The sequence below is a fragment of the Piliocolobus tephrosceles genome, chromosome 1 (genome assembly GCF_002776525.5).
Source record: "Piliocolobus tephrosceles isolate RC106 chromosome 1, ASM277652v3, whole genome shotgun sequence".
Taxonomy (NCBI): domain Eukaryota; kingdom Metazoa; phylum Chordata; class Mammalia; order Primates; family Cercopithecidae; genus Piliocolobus; species Piliocolobus tephrosceles.
The window spans coordinates 16993973-17003872 of record NC_045434.1 but is presented as its reverse complement, the minus strand read 5'-3'; positions in this window follow the sequence as shown (position 1 = coordinate 17003872).

The following is a 9900-nucleotide window of genomic DNA, read 5'->3' as shown; positions in this document are numbered from 1 at the left end:
AGTGAGCTCGCACCACTGCACTCCAGCCTGGACGACAGAGCGAGACTCCGTCTCAAAAAACAAACAAACAGTCAAAGATTTCTCAGGGAATAAACCTTCTGTGTCCCTCCTAGGAATTCTGTATGGTTGTAGGTATGTCCAGGAGTAGAAAAAAGGAAGGAACCGACAGGTCTTTCACACACACTTTCAACCCATCCTCCCATTTTCAGCCCCACACCTGACCTTCACTTTTGCCTTGAAGTCTTAACCCTCTCTGTGATTTTGCAGGATACCATCAACGAACTCTCAGCTTGTTCACTACCTCCTCTGTACACATAAGTAGTGTCTTTCTCTACCATGGTAAATCAGTTACGTTTACTTCCCTTTGCAGATTCTGAAAATCTGTTGAAATCTTGTATCTGCTACCATCTTTTTTCCTGATCTTTATTTTTATATTTTTATAAATTTTTATTCCTTTATTAATATTTTATCATTTTACTATTAAATTTATTTTAATAAAGACTAAGGAAGGAAAGGAGATTAAAAAATGTAGTCATTATCAACAGCTGGTGGTTATAACCATAATATAAATGTTAAGAAAATAATACCTTGTTTCATCCAAGGAATTTAAATCATAAGAATACTCTTATTATGTATGACTATGAGGTTGGAAAAGAACAACCATCTTTGTTTCAAAAATGACCAGAACATTTAGGTGATTTCTTCAAGGCCAAATTTATCTGTAAGATTTTTGTTCAAGAACAAAGAGTTTCTTTCCAGTTCTAATATTTTTGGGGAAAACCTCACAAGTTTTTGTGCAGATGGTAACATTTTTGAATTTTACGTAAGTTAATGGGTATGAGTCACTTCCTTTCATGGACAGAATACGTAAAGTCCCAGTGGGATAACTGCTAGTAAGTTGTTCAGTATGGTGCGTTAGGATAAACGTTTTGGAGAAAAAATATGTGTCCTGACCTTGGTAAGGGAGATAAATTTGTCACATATAAGGTACCTCCATTCATTCTCAATGGTGATGGTTTCCTATTTTCATAGAAGTCCTAGCACTATGATCCTCCCACTTAGATACGGATTTAGAGTTTTCCCATCTTTCACCACTTCCTTCTCCCTTCTCTATGCCTGGAACGTAAAACATTTCTTTCTGTTCTGTGAAATCACCAAGTTCCCTCCCACCTCTGGGCCCTTACGTCTGCCTGAAATACTCTGACCTCTGCTGTCTTCATTTGGTTTCCTCCACACTGCAGATAAGATTGTTACTTCCCCCAGGGAATTTTTTTCTCAGCTCATTACAAGGAGAGTTAAGTGTTCCTATTGTACGCCTTCATAGCTTTCAACATTTTTCCTAATGTAGGCTTCTCATGTCTCGTTGTGACTGGCTACTTATTTGCCCATATCCTCTGATTAAATATAAGCTCCAGAAGGCCCAACTCATGTCAATTTTCTCACCATATTATTCTAATATTTATTCTGTATTTATACATCTTTTAATACAAACATATCTATATGTTTCTCCACAATCATGAGGTTGTTTATTCATGAATAATAAAGACCATTTACTCATTAAACTATAGGCACTCCTCCCTTTGCATAGTTCCAATATGCACACGTTCCAGTTATTAGCTTAAATAACACCAGTTCTTCAATAATCTGGTTTAAATTTCAGTTACTATAGTATTAATATATTAACTGTAATTACTTAAAATGAACACTTTGCTGCTAGCTCTTCAGTCCTCAGAATCACTAAGTAAATAGCAGATGCACATCACTGTTTTCAAAGTCTATCAGGGGCTCTTCATATCAGTTCCTGTGCATCTTCTTTTTTTTTTATTTTTATTTTTTGAGACAGAGTCTCGCTCTGTCACCCAGGCTGGAGTACAGTGGCGCGATCTCGGCTCACTGCAAGCTCCGCCCCCCGGGTTCTTGCCATTCTCCTGCCTCAGCCTCCCATGTAGCTGGGACTACAGGCGCCCACCACCACGCCCAGATACTTTTTTTTTTTGTAGTTTTAGTAGAGATGGGGTTTCACCATGTTAGCCAGGATGGTCTCGATCTCCTGACCTCGTGATCCGTTCATCTCGGCCCCCCAAAGTGCTGGGATTACAGGTGTGAGCCACCATGCCCGTCCCAGTTCCTGTGCATCTTCTACTCAGTTCACACTCAAACAACAAAGCATATAGTCATGTTGTCTCCTTGTCTTACAATGATAGACCCAAGTGATATTTTACAAAATTGGATAATTGAAAGAGGACATAGCTAAAGATAAAAGTGCAAGAAAGTTTTCTGAAGAGATAGACTCTGGGGAAGAAGAAAAAAGAAAGAAAAAAAGTGCTACAAAGAAAGAAAAGTGAACATTGGAAGTGAAATTCAAATTACACATAAATAGAGTTACAGAAGAAAAAATTAACCATGGGAATGTTGACACTACCACCATTTGAGAGACTTAAGATATGCTGCCATAACCAGTTAGTGAATGCAAACTTCACTCACTAAATGAAGAAAGCGATTGTGACTAAAAGGATGAAGATGTCCCAGAAGACAGGACATCATTTAAAAAAAACCTTCACACTAAAGGAACTCTCAAAGGGCAGTGTGGTGGCTCACTCCTGTGACCCCAGTGCTTTGGGAGGCTGAGGAGGGAGGATTACTTGAGGCCAGGAGTTAGAGACCAGCCTGGGCAACATAGTAAGACTCTGTCTCTACAAAACTATTTAAAAATTAGCTGGGGATAGTGGTGTGCACCTGTAATCTCAGCTACTCACGAGGCTAAGGCAGGAGGATTGCTTGAGCCCAGGAGTTAAAAGGCTGCAGTGAACTAGGATCATGCCACTGGACTCCAGCCTGGATGACAGAGCAAGGCCCTAAGGGACTCTCAGACATAATCCACCATGTTGAAAGTTCAGAGGATAAAATATTGAAGCTGATCCAAACTTAGAAAGGAATATGACAGTTTGCCAATGCATAGAAACATGCTCATTTCATATAAAAGTTACACAGTGAGAAGGCAAGCAGTGTTCCAGCCACTCGATTTTTTTTCTTTTTTTCTTTTTTCTTTTTTTTTTTTTTTGATGGAGTCTAACTGTGTCACCCAGTCTGGAGTGCAGTGGTACGATCACTGCAACCTCTGCCTCCTGGGTTGAAGAAATTCCCCTACCTTAGCCTCCTGAGTAGCTGGGATTACAGGCATGCATCACCATGCCTGGCTAATTTTTTGTATTTTTAGTAGAGATGGGGTTTCACTGTGTTGGCCAGGCTGGTCTTGAACTCTTGACCTCAAGTGATCTGCCTGCCTTGGCCTCCCAAAGTGCTGGGATTACAGGTGTGAGCCACCGTGCCTGGCCCACTTGATACTTTTAATAAAGAAATACAGTATTTTATTTTTCCATGTTTCTAATTTTTAAATTACAACATGCTAAATATTATACTATTCTTTCACTTTGTTATGCACTTATATCTGACATTAGAGAATTTTTAATATTTTGACAAACATTGTAATGATCATGGAACAACTGCAACTTTTCTGGCTGGGCACAATGGCTCATGTCTGTAATCCCAGCACTTTGGGAGGCCAAGGCAGGAGGATCACTTGAGGCCAGGAGTTCGAGACCAGCCTGGCCAACGTGGGGAAATCCCATCTCCTAAAAATGCAAAACATTAGCTGTGCTGTGGTGGTGCATGCCTGTAATCCCAGCTACTCAGGCGGCTGAGGCACAAGAATCACTTGAACCCAGGAGGTGGAGGTTGCAGTGATCCGAGATTATGTCACTATACTCCAGCCTGGGTGACACAGTGAGAATTTGTCTAAAAAAAAATTGTAACTTTTCCCATTGGTTATTAAGAATGCTTTGTCTGGTTTCAGCTTGCAGTCATTTTTATGGTCCCACACTACCGTACAAAGCAAGGACTGGCTGGAATTTATTGAGGTCAACTATGTGCCTGACATTATTCTAGGCCCTCAGTTTCAATAGTGAATGAAACAGACAAAGCCTCTGCCCTCACATACCTTCTTCCAGTGGGTGTGACAGATAATCACATTTATGTGCAATATATTTAAATGTATAAGACTCAAAGGACTATAATAAATGGAGAGAAAGGGAAATCATTGGGGGCTTATATTTGTATTCGATTGAGGCAGTAGCCCAAGATACAGACTTAGAATGCTCCAACAAGGTCGGGTGCAGTGGCTCACGCCTGTAATCCCAGCACTTTGGGAGGTCGAGGTGGGCAGATCACAAGGTCAGGAGATCGAGACCATCCTGGTTAACACGGTGAAACCCCGTCTCTACTAAAAAATACAAAAAAATTAGCCAGGCATGGTGGCAGGTGCCTGTAGTCCCAGCTACTCGGGAGGCTGAGGCAGGAGAATGGCGCAAACCCGGGAGGCAGAGCTTGCAGTGAGCTGAGATCGCGCCACTGCACTCCAGCCTAGGTGACAAAGCAAAACTCCGTCTCAAGTCTCAAAAAAAGCAAGAATGCTCCAACAATTATATACCAGAGGTAGATGAAATAGTCAATGATGAAAAATAAAATATGAATGATAAAGGCATGAAATATGACAAGGGTGTCATCAATAAAGGCCAACTAAAATCCCACAATTGTAGTGCTGCCTTGCTGAAATAATTATATTCTGTGGTATCGTTGGTCCCCAGCATTGCAGGTTCAGACACTTCATTCTGCCATCATATCAAGATATGGTTCAGTTCTGTGGACATCTTGAGAGATAATAATATAAACCTAGATGACAGTATAGTACTTATGAAAAATATAACTGGCAAAATCATCAGCCCTTTATGCCCTACGGACTAGACTTTCTAATTTTGATTTATAGTCAGAATGAGTATATGCAGTAAAATTTGCAAGCCGCTTGCCTGGAATCTATTCCCCGTCCAGCCCCCATCATATCCTTCCTAGTAAAGCTCCAATTTTGTCCATACGCAGCTTGTGTGATTAGGGGAAGCTGATTCCATAACCAAATTGGGAGACAGGCTCTATCTGGTCTAAGCCTATGACACTAATTCTGTCCCCTTGTCAAGTAATTAACTCAGGGATAAGATTTAAGCCAATCAACACATGGCATTTCCATGGCAATAATATTGATGCATATAGTGGGCACCTAACCTATATTAGTCTAATCAAACTGATGGGAATGTTCTTGTTCCTCTCTGTTCCTCTTCTTGTCTTCCCTTTCTCTTCCCTCTTTTCTTCCCTCCTCTTGTTAACGGTGGGAGACAGCCTGAGGACAAGGCTAGCATACACAGGGCAGAGCCAATAATTAACAATGAAATAGAGCCAGAGTTTCCTTATGATGCACCTGGAACCTGTCCTACATTTATACTTCCTGTTCTGTGAAATAATACCTTTCCTTCACACTTAAGTTCCTAAGTTCACACTTACGACAGTCTGAGATTTCTCTTACTTGCGGTGAAGAGAATCTATGAGATACAGCATACCATCCATACAAAAGATGTTCATTGTATGACTCACCAATTTACTCTAGAGCTGCTGGATGCATCCTCCTAACGTTGGCCTCTCTGACCTCACCTCATCTCCTTCTGATTCTTAGATATATTAATACCAATTATTCCAGAGCAACTTTTGGCTTATTAACTCAGCAATAATTAACTTTCTCTTCTGCTTTAGGCCTACAAGATATTCTATGGGTAAGATGATTTTATATAATCAATACAAGATATATGTTTATAATTTTAGCTCTCACTCTTCCCTATAATATGACATATCCACAATTATCAATGGACATGAACATATTCCAAGGATAAACATCACTTCATGTTCAACGAATGGGTTCAAACTAAGGTCTTCTTCCAGTCCACTTGTATTAGTCCATTCTCACACTGCTAATAAAGACATACCCAAGACTCAGTAATTTAAAAAGAAAAGAGGCTTAATTGGCTCACAGTTCAGCATGGCTAGAGAGGTATCAGGAAACTTACAATCATGGTGGAAGGGAAAGCAAACATGTCTTTCTTCACATAGCAGCAGGAGGGAGACATGCTGAGGAAAAGGGGGAAAAGCCCCTTATAAAACTATCAGATCTCAAGAAAACTCACTATCAGGAGAACAGAATGAGGGTAAATGCCCCCATGATTCAATTACTTCCCACTAGGTCCCTCCCATGACATGTGGCGATAATAGGAACTACAATTCATAATGAGATTGGGTGGGGACACAGCCAAACCATATCATTCAAGCCTTGGTCCCTCCCAAATTTCATGTTTTCACATTTAAAAACACAATCATGCCTTTCCAACCATCCCCCAAAGTCTTAGCTGCTTCCAGCATTAACCCAAAAGTCCAAGTCAAAATGAAGTTCAAGTCTCATCTGAGACAAGGCAAGTCCCTTCTGCCTATGAGCCTGTAAAAACAAAAGCAAGTTAGTTACTTCTTAGACACAATGAGCGCACAGGCATTGGGTAAATGCACCCATTCCAGATGGCAGAAATTGCCTAAAACAAAGGGGCTACAAGCCCTCTGCAAGTCTAAAATCCAATAGGGCAGTCATTAAACTTTAAAGTTCCAAAATGATCTCCTTTAACTCCATGTCTCACATCCAGGTCATGCTGATGCAAAAGGTGGGCTCCCATGGCCTTGACAGTTCTGCTTCTGTGGCTTTGCAGGGTAAAGCCCTCCTCCATGCTGCTTTCATGGCTAGCATTGAGTGTCTGTGACTTTTCTAGGCACACAGTGCAAGCTGTCAGTGGATCTATCATTCTGGAGTCTGGAGGATGGTGGCCCTCTTCTCACAGATCCACTAGGCAGTGCCCCAGTGGGGGCTGTGTGTGGGGCTACAACCCCACATTTCATGTCTGCAGTGCCTTAGCAGAGGTTCTCCACGAGGGCTCTACCCCTGCAGTGAACTTCTGTTTGGACTTCCAAGTGTTTCCATACACCCTCTGAAATCTACACAGAGGTTCCCAAACCTCAATTCTTGACTTCTGTGCATGCAGAGGCCCAACACCACATGGAAGCTGCCAAGGCTTAGGACTTGTATGCTCTGAAACAATGGTCTGAGCTGTACATTGGTAATGGCTGGAGCAACTGGGATGCAGGGCACCAAGTCCTGAGGCTGCACACAGCTAAGGGGCACTAGATTCAGCCCAGGAAACCATTTTTCCCTCCTAGGCCTCCAGGCCTGTGATAGCAGAGGCTGCCCTAAAGGTCTCTGACATGCCTTGGAGACATTTTCCCCATTGTCTAGGTGGTGAACATTCAATTCCTCATTGCTTATGCAAATTTCTACTGCCAGCTTGAATTTCTCCCCAGAAAATGGGGTTTTCTTTTCTATCTCATTGTCAGGCTGCAAATTTTCTAAACTTTTATGCTTTGCTTTGTCAAAGCAGTTTTCTCTATTTATGCTCTGCTTTGTTCAAAACCCTCTGCCACTTAGAAATTTCTTCTGCCAGATACCCTAAATCATCTCTCTCAAATTCAGAGTTCCACAGATCTCTAGAGCAGGGGCAAATGCTGCCAATCTCTTTGCTAAAGCATCACAAGCGTCACCTTCGCCCCAGTTCCCAAAAAGTTCCCAGTGTCCATCTGAGACCACCTCAGCCCAGACTTCGTTTTCCATATCACTATCAGCACTTTGGTCAAAGCCATTCAACAAGTCTTTAGGAAGTTCCAAACTGTCCTACATTTTCCTATCTTCTTCTGAGTCCTCTAAACTGTTCCAACCTCTGCCTGTCAGCCAATTCCAAAGTTGCTTCCACATTTTTGGGTATCTTTAGATAGTAGTAGATATCTTTAGATAGTAGTAGATAGTAGTAGCACCCTACTCCTAGTACTGATTTACAGTATTAGTCCATTCTCATGCTGCTAATAAAGACATACCTGAGACTGGGTAATTTATAAAGGAAAGAGGTTTAATTGACTCACAGTTCAGCATGGCTGGAGAGGCCTCAGAAAATTTACAATCATGGCAGAAGGGGAAGCAAATATGTCCTTCACATGGCATCAGGAAGAAGTGCTGAGCAAAAGGGGGAAAAGCCCCTTCTAAAACCATCAGATCTCATGAGAATTCACCCAGTATCATGAGAACAGCATGAGGATAAATGCCTCCATAATTCAACTACCTCCCACCAAGTCCCTCCCACAACACATGGGGATTATGGGAACTATACTTTGAAATAAGATTTGGGTGGGAACACTGCCAAACCATATCACCACTCAAATCTCCACTCTTCATTCCTGACTCTATTATATCAGATTCTCTTATCTCAAGCAGGTACAATTATATTTTGGAATAAATAAAAATTTTACTGAAGCTGAATTTGACCTGGAGTTTTCTCAGCTCCAAAAGAACAGTAAGTGACTTCTTCTTATGCAATCTCCCAAACACAAATGTAATGTCAGCCATGGGACTGCTATGAATAGATGTTACTAGTTCCAATGATAGATTCCACATCAGCAAACTGTGACATTCTTTGGGATTAGCTGCCCCTTTTGTGAATTTGGCTTCTACAAGAAAGTTCAACCATTATGAAATGCAAAATATTTTTGCACATGGCTGTCCTGACCTACAGTAATCATAAAACAAGAGAGAGACCTGGAACAGTTCCTTTGTATTGACTGAAGATATGAAGAACTTTATAGCAAGAACTAAAACAAAAACAACAAACAGCAAGTGGATGTTTACAACAGGAGAGACTATCTTAGTCCATTCAGGCTGCTATAACAAAATATCTTAGACTTGGTAATTTATAAACAACAGAAGTTTATTGCTCACAGTTCTGGAGGCTGATATGTTCAAGATCAAGATGCCTGCAGATTTGGTGTCTGGTGAGGGCCTGTTCCTTATTGATGGTGACTTCTATGTGTCCTCACATGGCAGAAAGGCAAAAGGACTCCATTAAGCCTCTTTTATAAGGGCAATAATCCCATTCATTACCTTAGTCACCTCTCAAAGGCTCTACCTCTTAATCTATTGCGTAGAGATTAGGTTTCAACTTATGAATTTTGGAGAAATACAAACATTCAGATCATAGCAGAGGCATTACAAACTACTCAATTCAAATGACCTCCTTTTCCCCAGAACTCTATTAAATGAAGCACAACACAACATTTTAAAATGGGTAAATAGCCAAGATAGTGGACTAAAAGTACATTAGTAGTCAGTGTTTTTCGACTATATATTATCTGTCAAATAACACCATAGAAGCTTTATGTGTTATCTCATTTGGTCCTTAACACAGTTCTGTGAAGCAGAGGTTGCTCTACTTACTTCCAAAAATTTTTTTTGAGAGAAGGTGTCATTGTGCTGCCCAGGCTGAAGTGCAGTGGCATGGTCCTAACTCACTGCAACCTCCTCCTCCTAGGCTCCAGTGATCCCCTCACCTCAGCCTCCCATGTAGCTGAGACTACAGGTGTGTGCGACCATGCCTGGCTAATTTTTGTATTTTTTTGTAGGGACAAGATTTTGCCATGTTGCCCAGGCTGGTATCAAACTCCTGGGCTCAAATGATCCTCCTGACTTGGCCTCCCAAAGTGCTAGGATTACAGGCCTGAGCCACCAGGCCTGGCTTCCAAATCTTAATGAAAATGTCTTACCCAAGCCCCATACCAAGTAAGAACTAGAGATGAGATATGCTCATGGGTTGGCCTGGCTCTAAACTCTATGGTGTTTCTACATCTCCAAGCAGCATTTACTTGGATTTTTCTTTTGACAGAATCATGTATATAATATAATATAAACTTACATGGAATTATGGCTGTACCTCAAAGAAAAAACTAAAGTATACAGATTCAGTCCTATCTATATGCCAGTGTTTTTTTTTTCCTTGTATATATCAAATCCTACAGCTCAGCCTCTTTAATCTAGATTGGTTTCATTACACAAGGCACATGGTTGATAAATTTGAGTTCAAAGCCTCCATTTCAGAGAACTTTACA